Here is a 14089-nt window from a genome sequence, read left to right on the forward strand (position 1 = left end):
CTTGTACCTCTCTTCCACATTCGGGGACAAATGTTCCCAAGGGGGATATATTGAAATGACCCAAAAGGTTCTTAAAAATGTGCTTCGGAAGTTACCGGAAACTTGTTTAGCTATATAAAAAAAAATCCATTTCGTTTTTCAAAAATCCAACTTCATATTCTTGTTTAGGGGGTCAAATTGAGTGGGGAATGGGTCTAACCCAAATTTTAGAGCAACCGTATCAAAATCCAAAATTTCCAAGTGAATCCTTTTTCGAGGGTCTACTTTGGAGGGTCATATCTCCTAGCAAACAAATAATTGGGTGGCGCATAACATATCCATGGAAAGCCCTTTGAGTTAGATGCCTAACGCACTTCGTTTCACCTCATTCGGAGTTCGGACGAAGAAGTTATGCCAATTTTCGTAAACTCTGTCCGGCAGGAAATGCATTTTCCAGTAAGCGTTTTTACTGTTCACCCGCCTCATTTTTTTTTCTAAGTGTTGGACCATTTTTCCAAAGGGCATATGTTATTTCCTATATACCATTAGTTCAATTCCCATCTCTAAAACATTTCCCAAAACACCTCTCCCATACTTAGACACATTTTCTCTCATGTTCTCTCAAGAACCCTAATCCAAAACCTTCCTCAAGATTGAAGAGACTCTTGCTCCAAATTCCAAGCTTCCATTGAAGGAACTCTCAAGACCTTCATAAGAACTCAAGGTATGTGGTGTTGAACTCATGGGTCCTTCCACCCATAGTGCCTAGACTCTATTCTACTCACTAATTCATGGTTTAAGTTAAGATTCATAAATTAGTCTTGTTCTTTGTAATAATTTCCTGCACATTGAATTTTAAACATGAAAAGTGATTGTTTTGAGAATATTGTGACTCTAGAACTTGAATCTAAATTTGGAATGGATGTGGAGATTTTCATGTGGTATTGTGGGTGTTAAAAGGTGTTGTTGTAGGTTGTTCACTGGTTTGGCTGCATAATTACTACCCTATTTTCCATGCTCTTTGATTCCATTACATGCCTTCAAGGTGTTTGACAAAATGTCCAACTATGGAGAATTGATGAATCGATGCTTTAAAGCTTGAGTTATGAGATGTATGGCAATCCAGAGATGTGTTGATGACAAACTAAGCTTGTGTATATGTTCATTCCATACGTGAGATTGCATTAGAGCCTAATGGGAATTTCCTATATAAAGTGTTGCATGACCATGCCCGGTCCGGGGGAAAAGAACCGGACAACCATGTGAGAGGTTTATATCTCACCACCTAGGATGCTTGGGGTGTGACCAACATCAACCATGTGAGAGGTTTATATCTCACCACCTAGGATGCTTGGGGTGTGACCAACATCAACCATGTGAGGGGTTTATACCTTGCCACCAGGGTGTCCGGGTGTGAACGGCATCCCCCATCCTAAGTTGGGGTTATAGATTGGTTGGATCATGCATACACATATGATATCTACTATTAGTATAGATTTACTTAAACATGTTTTGACTTCACTTTGATCATGCATCCTCATATTGTTATTCATAATGCCTATGAAACTATTTCTTGTATTTCGATTGTGTCCTTGTCTATTGTTGTGTTGCACCCCGCATACTTAGTACATTCCAAGTACTAACGCATATTTTGCCTACATGATGTCACCATGTAGGGACCGGAGCTACTCTTGATCCTTCTCTCCATTCACGTGGCTAGTACGGTGCTTATCCGAGTTTGTTGGTGAGTCCTCAATGATTCGAGGGCTATGTTATGTTTCCTACTCCTATGTTTTGAGACTTTAGCTTGCAATTGTATTTTGACTATGAGGGGAGCCGGTAGTATGTCATGGCCCCCGTCCTATCTATGTATGTAGAGGTGTGCGTTGGACAAGTATTTTGTAAATGAGCTTGACTCTTGTTCTATGATGTCATTTTGAAATGGTTTGCCCTTAGTCCCTATTTCCCGTTAATTAATGTTGATTGTACTTCCGCGACCGATGAAGTGTGATGACAAGTTTGAGAGGCTTGTTTGGGCTCCTTTGGGTTCCTCATTTGCCATGTCACGTCTAGGCCCTAGGCTTGAGTCGTGACAGAGGAGCCCTAGCTATTCTAGATAGGTAGGTCCGCAAGTTGAGGTCAAAGGAGATTGCATCTATAAACGTCCAGTAGAAGAATCGTCTACTAGAGGAGTCAACTTGGGAGACTGAGGATGATTGGCACAAAAGATATCCACATCTTTTTGTCGATTTAGGTACCCTTTCTTACCCTCGCCTTTTTTTGATAGTTCGAGGAGTAACAATGGGTAAATTGGTATCTAATGTAATGACCCATTAAGTTGTTTTGAGTACTAGAGCTTTTTAGTTCACAAAAGACTCTTCCGATGAATTTTAAATGAATATTTTGGACTATTCGTAGCTTTAGTTATATAATTAATGGGTTGTTTTTAATAATTTATATAGTTGGTGGTTAAAGAAAACATCATTAAAATTAGTAGGGGGGGACTTCTACCACTCCCTTAATTAGTCCTAATAATAATTAAGGGTTCTTATCTTGAGTGACAAACTCAACAAGAACTTAAACTATGGTGGCACAGAAAGTAAGGAGGCCGATAAGTGCTTCAGGTAAGTTTAGTATGTATTTTGTGAATATGAACAAAGGTCATAACGATTATTATTATTATATTATTGAAATTAGACGAGAAATCGGAAAGAACAAGTTCAGTGGTGTTAGTGGTAAGTTGAAGATAGCAAACAATTGAAGGTTCTGTTTATGTTTTGGGTTTTAGTATTTTTGGGGGAGACAAATGTTACTGGCTAATAAATTAACATGATGATGGACAATTATGAGGTGATGACAACCTAGTAATATTATAATTGTAGAATGGGTCGATTTTTATTTAGGAAAAGAAAATTGTGCATACTTGTTTAGTGGTAAGTTAACACTAGTGACTTCATATCCGTCTTCGATGTTTGAGATTTTTCATATGTTATCACATTATAATTTAAGTTTTGTTATATTAAGATAAGTAATTAAATAATAGATTTTTTGTATTACATGAATTCTATTACAATTATGATATTAAAGAAATTGAGATTTAAACCTAGGCTTAAATTTAAGAAATATAGGATTTGACCTATTAATTGAGATCAAGGTTGAAATTTGATTATAGAATTGAGTGTGTCTACTTACAAATATTGTATACTTGATAGATTGGAAACGTTTCGAGGCATTGAGGAAAGGAAAAGCCATTGGAGAAGTAGCTTGCTAAACATCAGTTCTTCGGTGGAGGTAGGTTATGGTTTATTCTATATGATAGATAGATTCTTAACAGAAATTAATAGTCGTTGAGTGATATTGTAAATTTCTCTATGTACTTGGTTGTGTTCTTTGGATAATCTATGTGTTGTTTGTGAATGGTCTGAAATCTTGAGACGGTGAAAGTTATAATCTTGAACCTTCTCTATCGAAGTGATGCCTTGAATAACGAAGGCTTGATGAAATATTGTTAATGAAGTGAAAATAGGTGATAATAAATGATAAATTAACGGTATTATTGGATTGGATGTCACGTGCCGACATGGTATTATTGGATGAGGTTTCACGTTTTGGCATGGTATTATTGGATCGGGTGTCACGTTCCGGCAAAGTAACATTAAAGGAAAACATATATAAACAATGCAATGTACTCAATCTCAAAGAACCCATTTCCCAAATGAGCGTGGTGTGAAGGTATGAGTCCTCGTGTGTGTGCTTGATATTGTGATTGATTACGTATATGCTTCAGTGTCACTTATTCACATTGTTTGTCTTGTCATCGGCTAAGTGCTATAGTTGATTTTATACTATTACTTACTACATATTAGTTACTATTTTGAGTCGGCCGATGATATCTCCTCAGTACATGTTGCCTTGTACCGAGCCCCACTTGTGTTTTTCTTTGTTTTTCTTTTGTGGAGTGCAGCGAGTGTACCATCCACTTTGACTCGCAGCCAGCTCTTGCCAGTCTCCAGCACATCAAGTTCCAAGGTGAGCTATTCATTCTAGCTCGTGTTGGATTCTGTCGGTCATGACATGATGTCCTTAGTTTTCGGACACAAATTACTTTATTCATTTAGTTTGGTATCTTTGATACTCTTAGACTTAGTATTTGGAGATTAAATGTCCTTGATGTGACTTTCAGATTTTGGAGAAACGATATTTAATAGACGTTAGTGTATTTGTGTTTATTACATTAATAAGATTTAAGCTTCCATACTATGGTTAGTATTTTGTAAGTTGAACGATAAATATAAGTTGCAGTTGAATTCATTGGTACCCCTACCTAGGAGGTTAAATGTGGGTGCCACTCATGACTCATTTTGGGTCGTGAAAAAGTTGATTCAAATTAAGATAAGATACATTATCCTCAAATAAAAAAGAACATTCATTAAAATTCAACAATACTAATGGAGCATTTCAATTTGGGCATGTAGTTCTTTTGTGGCCAAAGTCCTTACATATGAAACACTTATTTTTTCTTGTTGGAAATGATTCACCAACTCCACAACATCTCTTATATCTCCTTCTTCCAGGTTCGCTTGGATCAACATATGGAGGAGGTATTTCTCTCTCTAAGATATCCAAAGGGACAATCCAAGAATCTTCGGGTGGCACCAGAGTGAATTTCTTCACAATATGCAATTATGTATTTTTCCACCGAATAATATGGAGATGAGTACTCATAAATTTGATTTTCAAATTCGGCACCATATTGGGATCGAAGCACTGCCATGGCATGTGGACAAAGAGTTTTGTCTAAGTCAAAAATTCTAAAAGTACAAGTTCTTCTTTGTAGATCCACCATAGCAACATCACCATGACTAGTGACAGTGAACTTGTAGTTAGCAATTTGATGAGCCAACAATTTGTTGCCCGAGTTGACATACTTTGATATGTCTTCTTTAGTTAAAGAAACAAATCTATTTGCAGAGTTTATCAGCTCCATATGCCTCTAGTGAAATAAAAGTGCAAATCTTCTGTTTATTTCATCAAATAGAGTGACAATGATAAATTATCTTTCAACACCAAACATAATATTCACCGACTCGGTGATGTTTGATGTCATAATGTTATATCTACACAACAAAAAAAAGTTAATCAAAAAACATAAATTATAATAAACTCAAACAAGATAGTATAGACAATAATGTACTTATTTCTCTGGAAAATGCCCTGCTCCATGTGTGGAATTCAATACGTTCAAGAGTTTCAGTAGCCTTTGGTACCAAATCTCTTATTTGATTAAAATGGTCATTGAACTCACATATATATTATGCCTTTGCTGCTTTATATAAAATGGGATACTACCTTTGAATTATGAAAGTTATTTCGAATATTTTCCCCAAGGTGTCTCATGCAACAACCATAATGAGATTCAGGTAGATAGTCGAAACCATATTTCGAATACTTGGATGCCTATTAGAAATAATGCACAACTCATCAGTATCATCTACATAACTTCTCATCTATTCAAAAAATATTTATATGGGGCATCACATTCCTTGTTCACAACACAAAAATCCACTGGAAATATATGATTATCAGCATCTTGTGCAACCGCCGATAGCAAAACTCCTTCATACTTGCTCCTCAGGAATGTCCCATCAACGGCTATTACTTTTCTCATTTGTTGAAAACCAATCATCCAAGCGGCATATGATACAAAGAAGTACTTGAACCTCCTATTTTCATCAAGCGACAATGCCGTCTTGGATTTTCAATTTCAAGCATATAACGGTACACATTAAGTACTACATATCCGTGCTCATGTGATTCCCTAACCGAAGACTTATCATGATCCATGCCCTTATAAATCTTCCAATAACTTACCTTACAACCCAATTCTGTGCGGATTTGATTTGACATGTCTCTTGTCGATGGGCCTTTACCATTGTAAACCTATTTTCAAAGTATATACCTATGACTTTGTTGTGACATGCGGATTATGGCTCGTAAGATGCTCTAAACTATATGTATGGTACTTTTTGTAGATTCTAATGACAAACTTGTCGCTACTTGTAAATTTTACAACCCTCAACCACCAATTTCACTCCGGATATGAACATTTTTAAAAATACACATTACGAGAATTGATCACCTTTTTCAGTCAAATCTTTTTTCAAACAAGCAATTTTCAATGAATTTACTAGTTATTCCTTGTTCTTGAATGTCATTCCCTTATAAAAATCATTTTCATCATCTTGAACATTGTTCACACGTGATGATTGAGAAGAAGTTGAATTGTTGCTCCCAAGGTCCGACACTTCATCTCCTCCAATTTCATCATCGTGATTTATCATGTCCACAACATAAAATTCATCATTTAACATATCTTGTTGGTCTTTTCTAGGTTATGATTCTCCTCGATAGGATTTTCAACCAGGTAGGTTCTTAAAATAGGCGTTACTGCTCCACCCAAATAAACAAGTAAACTAGGCAGGTCAGTTATTTTAAAGGTAAGACCTTCTCATTATGAAAAAAATTGGGAATATAACTAGTTTGTTGCAACATGTAGGTCATATGTTGCAACATATAACCTTTTTGTTGCAAAATAATACTATCATCTGTTCTAATATCTAACTTAATTATTCAACACGAGTCAACTGTTGCAATAGATATAACCATCTGTTGGAAACGCGAATGCAAATTATTGAAAAAATTATAGGTATACCAAGATGATGATGAATGATTCAAAGAACTATTAATTTTACTTATCAAACAATGGTGTGTGAACACAATCACTTATCAAGCAATGCTAATTGATATAGAATGAAATTGGGTCCACTGATTAGCTAAATCTAATTCAAGAAAAAGATAATAATAAGAAGAAGCACAAGAAATAGTAGGCAAGAGTAACAATGTACGAACAAGAAGAAGAAAAAGATGAAGCGAACAAGAAGCAAGCAAGCAAGAAAGAAGAAGAAGAAGAAGAAAAAGAGAGAGGAATCCGGCAGGGAGGCGGGGGATATTTGCAGCTTTTATTTCCCCTTTTGGTTCGCTGACTTCCCTCCATTTTTGGTTCCCACCATATTTGGTTAAATTAGGTTTTAGTCTTTTACCCCTTTACCCCTCATTTAATACAATGGACCAAACTATCAACTTAAAAACTTGAGGACAACTCCCACAAATTCCTCATAAATCCTTAATCCTTAATTACATAATTGTCACCTACACTCAATTAAAATAAATTATGTCACCGCCATTTAATTTTGACACCTTAATGTCACCCTTAATTCAAAATCCCAAGTAAATTTGTGTCTTGTGGGAGTAGATGAGTGAAAAAATACAAAACTAAAAACGGAGAAGGTTAAAATATTTGAATTGGTACAAAATTATCTTTCATCTACCTTTCGTACTAAAATACGTTAACCTTTTGGCTCAAAAGTACCCTCGATGTTAATTCTTTGGTTCATATTTGCCCTTATTTTTAATAGCTGTGTTAAAGTAAAATTATTAAATATTAATTTATTATGTTGCCTAATCTGATTGGTCGAAATTTAAACCCTCCTCAAATAAATAATAAAAATAATATTCTTAAAAAAATATTATTTTTTAAAACCGCATATGATTCATATTTTGACCCGAGACACTTGAAAATAATATTGAAAAAGAATTAATTTCATGATATCTTCAACTTGGCCTATTTTAAATCAACCCCCAATTTATTATAACCCAACTCATAAATGGGGATCCAACTAAAATCCATACTTACACCGACTAAATGTCCATCTAAATTTTTTATTTTTATTATCAATTATTCAAATCTCTTGTTCATTTTCTCTTTTTATTCTTTTATAATATCTTGTTCTTAATTAGGATATCCAGGACTCAAACTTGAAATGAACTCACATGTTTATATTCTTTTAATTTGTACTATTGTCAAGGTGGGATGAGGGTGGGGATAGGAGAAATGATTATTTTTATTCTTTTATGGGAAAAGGGTAAAAATTGTCCTTAAACTATGAGAAAGGAGCAAAAATGCCATTCGTTTATAGTATGGTCGAAAAATGCCCTTACCATCAATACTTTGGTTCAAAAATGCCTTTCCAGTCAATACTTTTGTCCAAAATGCCCTTATAGTTACTTAATGGGTCAAAAATGCCCTTTTCTAAAGAAATATTGTTTTCCCCTTTTAAACACATATTCTTCCTATTTAAAATTTTATTAAAGAACCATATTCGTTTTTTCTTTCTTTTAAAATCACTTTAACAAATAAATATTTAGGAAATATTTTTTTTCTTCTTAATCTCATTTTATCAATTAAAGTAGAATAATTTCATATACCCTTTTTAACATATAATATATGTCATATATAAAATATAATAATGCATCCATCATTAATTTGTATTACATAACGATAAAAAATAATTATTAAAAAAATAAGAAATATTTTGATTTTTTATTTTTTTCTTAATTGAAGTAAGATAAACATTTCCTAATTTAAAAAAATATATATTAAAAAAATGAATGTGTTAAAAGAAAATAAATAATATATTTATTTGGAAAATGAGAATTTTTTACCCATTAAATAACAATAAGGGCATTTTTGGAACAAAGTATTGACGGCAAGGACATTTTTGGACCAAACTACAAACGAAGGGCATTTTGTTCCTTTTGCATAGTTTAAGGGCATTTTTGACCCTTTCCCTTCTTTAATTTTGAATTTTGGGTACACAAAAAAAAATGCAATATTCATATGTATTTGCTTGATTAAGTAATCTTTTATTGAACTAATTATTTCTATATGAATATCATCATTATTTTCCTTTTTTTTTTCTCTTTTGTTTGTCATAAATTGGAAAAAACATAGTTGACAAAATCCAAATAAAAAAATGGAAGAGAAAGGAAGTGAAGGGGTGGATGGGGGGGGGGGGGGGGNCGGGTGTAAAGAGTAGATTCTAACTTTTTTTTTTAATTTACTAAGACATTCAAAATCAAGTGAATCATGTGAGCTCATATGTTAAGTAATTTCACATTATTCTAACGTAAAAGGACCTAAAATGCCCTTAAACTATGAAATTTGATACAATATTGCCCTCCATCCACCTTATGAGTATGATCCGTTAGACATAAGGGTATTTTTGAGTCAAAAAGTTGAAATCAAGGATATTTGGGGGCCCAAAGATGGATGAAGGATTGTTTTGTACCAATTCAAATAGTTACAAAAATATTTTAGGCCCTTCTCCGAACTGAAAAAGAAGACACTTGAGGATGAAGATAACCAATCAAATATTTTTTTTTCTTTTTAATTTATTAAAATTAAATAGATGGTCCAAGTCCAAGCAAAACAACAAAACAAAATAGCTAGCCAAAAAAAAAAAAAAGGAAAGGAAAAGGGAAGCACACAAAACAAATGTTGTTGCTCCAACCTTGGTGGTACATAACTACAAAAAAAAGATCTTTAGTTAGAAATAACTTGATCATTGAAAGTTTAAATTGATTGCTACAAAATAACAACAATAAAAACTATTCTTCGTCATCAATCATTAAAAGAAGGGAAGAAGGAAAAATATAGCCTCAAGCTATCATAAATGGTATGCAGAAACCCTCTATTATACTTTTCGGACATTAGTCCCCATGCCGTCCAAAAACTAGAGCATATATAACCTTTATACTAACGTACATACACATGTCATAATTTTATCCATCGACCCAACATTTATTAAATATCGGATCGACGGATAAGATTGTTCCACGTGTCCCTATTTAGTCTTCGATTAGAGTGAAGGGCATATATGCTCTAGTTTTTGGACGGCAGAGGAACCAATGTCCCAAAAGTATAACGGAGGTGTATCTGCATACCATTTGTGATAGTTCGGGGGGTATATTTGTCATTTTTCCCTTAAAAGAATCAATGTTAAAAGTTAACGATCAAAATTTTATCTAGTTGCTAAAAGAATATTTCTTGACAACATAAATTTCGATCATTATATGTCATTTTTAGCAATCGATTTTTTCCTTCACTAATCTGTCATCTGATTCTTAAAATTTTTTGCGACAATAACTAATTTAATCACACAAGTATTTTTAACGATCAAAATTTCTTTCACTAATTGTATTGTCACGACCCAAAACTAATCCTGAGTGGCACCCACACTTAATTCCTATCTAACAAAATAACAATAATATAAACTCTCGCCTAAAAATCAATCTGCATAGAACTTACTGTGGAATTGTTGAAGTTTACCTGATGCACACCCGTTTTCAACTTGGTTTTCGTTCCACGATGTTTCTGTTCTTCTACAAATTATCTTTTACCCTAATATAATATATGACTAATTATGAAAGTAGTAAAAGTGGTCCACTATTAATTTTAATGTTATTTTATTTAACCACCAACTAAATAAATTATAAATACTACCCCATTAATTCTATAATTGTAGTTACGAATAGTCCAAAACACTTATTTAAAATTTATCGGAGGAGTATTTTATGCAATAAAAAGCTGTAGTACTCAAAATGATCAAATGGGTCATTACATTAGATACCAATTTACCCATCGTTCGTCCTCGAACGATCAAAAGAAGTCGAGGGTAAGAAAGGGTACCTAAATCGATAAAAAGGTGTGGATATCTTTCATGCATATCAACCTCACTCTCCCAAGTGGACTCTTCAACTAGATGATTCTTCCACTGAACCTTGATAGTTGCAATCTCTTATGACCTCAACTTGCGGACCTCCTTATCTAAAATAGCTACAGGCTCCTCCTCATAAGACATATTCTCATCAAGTATGACTGAATCCCAATGAATAATGTAGTTTCCATCACCATGGTATTTTTTCAGCATGGACACATGAATTACCGGGTGCACTCCTGACAATCCTAGAGGCTAGGACAATTCATAGGCCACCTCCTCCACACATATAAGCACTTCAAATGGCCCAATATACCTCGGACTAAGCTTACCTCTCTTACGAAACCACATCACACCCTGCATGGGTGAAACCTTCATCAAGACTTTCTCACCCTCCATAAACTCTAAGTCTCTGACCTTCCGATTTGCATACTCCTTCTGTCTGCTCTGAGCTGCTAGAAGCTTCTTCTGTATGAATTTCACTTTCTCTAACGATTCTCTCAAGAGATCGGTACCCTAAGGTCTCACCTCGAATGCATCAAACCAACCAATGGGAGACCTATATCTCCTCCCATACAATGCCTTAAATGGGGCCATATCAATACTCGATTGATAGCTATTATTGTACGAAAACTCTACTAAGGGTAAGAACTGATCCCAATGACCACCAAAATCTATTACGCACGCACAAAACATATCTTCTAGCACTTGAATTGTTCGCTCAGACTGCCTATCGGTCAGAGGGTGGAATGCAATACTAAGATCCAATCTAGTACCTAAATCAGCATGCAAGGTCCTCCAAAAGTTAGAAGTAAATTGCGTACCTCTATCTGATATGATGGAGATTGGAACTCCATGCAATCGAACAATCGAACAATCTCACAAATATAGAGTTTGGCTAACTTCTCTGCATTGTAAGTCATCTTGACCGGAATGAAATGAGCAGACTTAGTTAACCTGTGAACAATTACCCAAATAGAATCAAACTTACCCAATGTCCTTGGAAGACCAACCACAAAATCCATTACAATTCTTTCCCACTTCCATTCAGGAATGGGCATTCTCTGAAGTGTCCCTCCAGGCCTCCGATGCTCGTACTTTACCTGTTGACAATTCGGGCATTGGGCAACAAAATCAACAATGTCACGCTTCATTCTACTCCACCAATAATGTTGTCTTAAATCACGATACATCTTTGTTGCACCAGGATGTATAGAATACCACGAACTATGAGCTTCTGCAAGAATAGTATGAGTCAAATCATCAACACGGGGCACACACACCTGCCCCTTAATTCTAAAGACGCCTTCCTCATCAATCACAATCTCTTTAGCTTCTCCCCGCAATACCATATCTCGAATTCGGCTCTACTTCTCATCATCAAATAGCTTTCCCTTAATCTTATCAAGAAAAGAAGATCTTGCCTCCACACAGGCCAATAATCCTCATTTCTCAAGTACTTCCAGCCTCATAAAGTCATTAGCCAGAGTTTGAACCTCTCTAGACAATGGGCGTCTAGAAACCTGTAAGTGGGCTAAACTACCCACGATCCCTACTTTTTTACTTAGGGCATATGCCACAACATTAGCTTTTCCTGGGTCATATAAAATAGTAATATCATAGTATTTCAATAACTCCATCCACCTCCTCTGCCTTAAATTCAAATCCTTCTGAGTGAACACATATTGTAAACTGCAATGATCTATATACACTTCACACTTTACCCCATATAGATAATGCCTCCACTGCTTCAATGCAAATACAATTGTAGCCAACTCCAATTCATGGGTCGTATAGTTACGTTCATGGACTTTTACTTGCCTTGAAGCATAGGAAATTACATTCCTCTCCTGCATTACCTACTACACCCAAACCAGAATACGATGCATCACAATAAACAATGAAATTCTTACCTTCCACTGGCAAGGCATGAATCGGTGTAGTTGTCAACAAGGTCTTTAGTTTCAAGAAGCTTTCTTCACACTCATCCGACCATACAAATGGAACATTCTTCTTGGTCAAATTGGTCAACTCGGAAGCAATGGAAGAGAACCCCTTGACGAATCGGCGGTAGTAGCTAGCTAAACCAACGAAACTCCTTACCTTTGAAAACATTAGTAGGCCTTACCCAACTCTTCACTGCTTCAATCTTAGTGGGCTCCACCATCACTCCATCCTTAGAAACCACGTGCCCCGAGAAGGACATTGAATCGAGCCAAACTCACACTTGGAGAATTTGGCATAAAGCCTTTTCTCACTTAACAACCCCAATACAATTCTCAAATGTTCCTTCCTGCTCTTTGAGTACGAACCACTAAACTCACCTCTCTTACAAAGCTTCTTAAATGTTGACACCTTGGTGAAGTCATCCGGCTTCACCCCCTCTACCTATATCACAAAATCAACCACTTCCTGAAAAGATTTTGCAGAAGCAGCTACCTGTTAAGGTAGAATCTGCAAATCTGACCTCAATCCCTTCACAAAGCGGTGAATCCACTCTTGCGTACTGAAGCAAAGCTAAGTGGCATACCTGGATAATGCACAAAATTTGGCCTTATAAGCTGCAACAAACATCCTTCCTTTCTCTATGTTCAGGAACTCATCTATCCTCCTGTCCCTCAAAGTACGGGGTATATACTTCTCCATAGTTGGTGCCTTTGCTAGTCCACAATCAACATGAGACCGCCACCACATTTTGGCATCCCTCTGAAACTGATAGGCCACAAACTCAACACCAAATCTCTCCACTATGTCCATCTTATGTAGCAGCTCATGACAATCAACCAGGAAATCATAAGCATCTTCAGATTCATTACCCTTGAAGATTGGAGGTTTCAACTTTAAGAACTTAATAAAGAGATCATGTTGTTCACTAGTAATTATAGGCCCTATAGTCAATCGGGGAAACGTGCATGTTTTCAAGGACGGATCCATGTGGGTAGACACAACAACTACATGTTGTACTCCCTAAACCTAAGGTGCTGGTGCAGAAAACGTTGGGGTACCTGGCCCTGATCAGATAACCTGATGAGATAAGTGAGAACATGATTAATCATCTCTGGAGTAGGCTTGGATGGTACTTCCTTCTCCTGAATCCTCTCATCTTGGAGGGGTCACCGCTCTATCCTTAGCTAGACCAGGTGCTTGTCCTCTACCTCTAGTGGGCCTTCTCCCGCGACCTCTACCACGACCTCTCGCCACTGCTCCCCTCGAGATGCAGCCCCAATGGTTGGCTCAGGCGCACCTTGTCTTGCCGTTGTTGGTGTTGCCATAATTGTTGCTCTAGTTCTAACAATATGCGAAATAGAGTGAAGAAGGTCATATACAAATTTGTATCACCTAGATACCAATTGGATTCAAATAATAGCACGAAAGAAAGAAAAAGATGAGTTCTCCTAAAGTCCTATAGCCTCTCGAAGAAAAGTAAAGGCGTCCCCGTACCGTTTCATAAGACTCTACTAGACCTGTCATTGTGTGATGAGATCATTGAACCT

This window comes from Solanum stenotomum, chromosome 10 (assembly GCF_019186545.1).
Source record: "Solanum stenotomum isolate F172 chromosome 10, ASM1918654v1, whole genome shotgun sequence".
Classification (NCBI taxonomy): domain Eukaryota; kingdom Viridiplantae; phylum Streptophyta; class Magnoliopsida; order Solanales; family Solanaceae; genus Solanum; species Solanum stenotomum.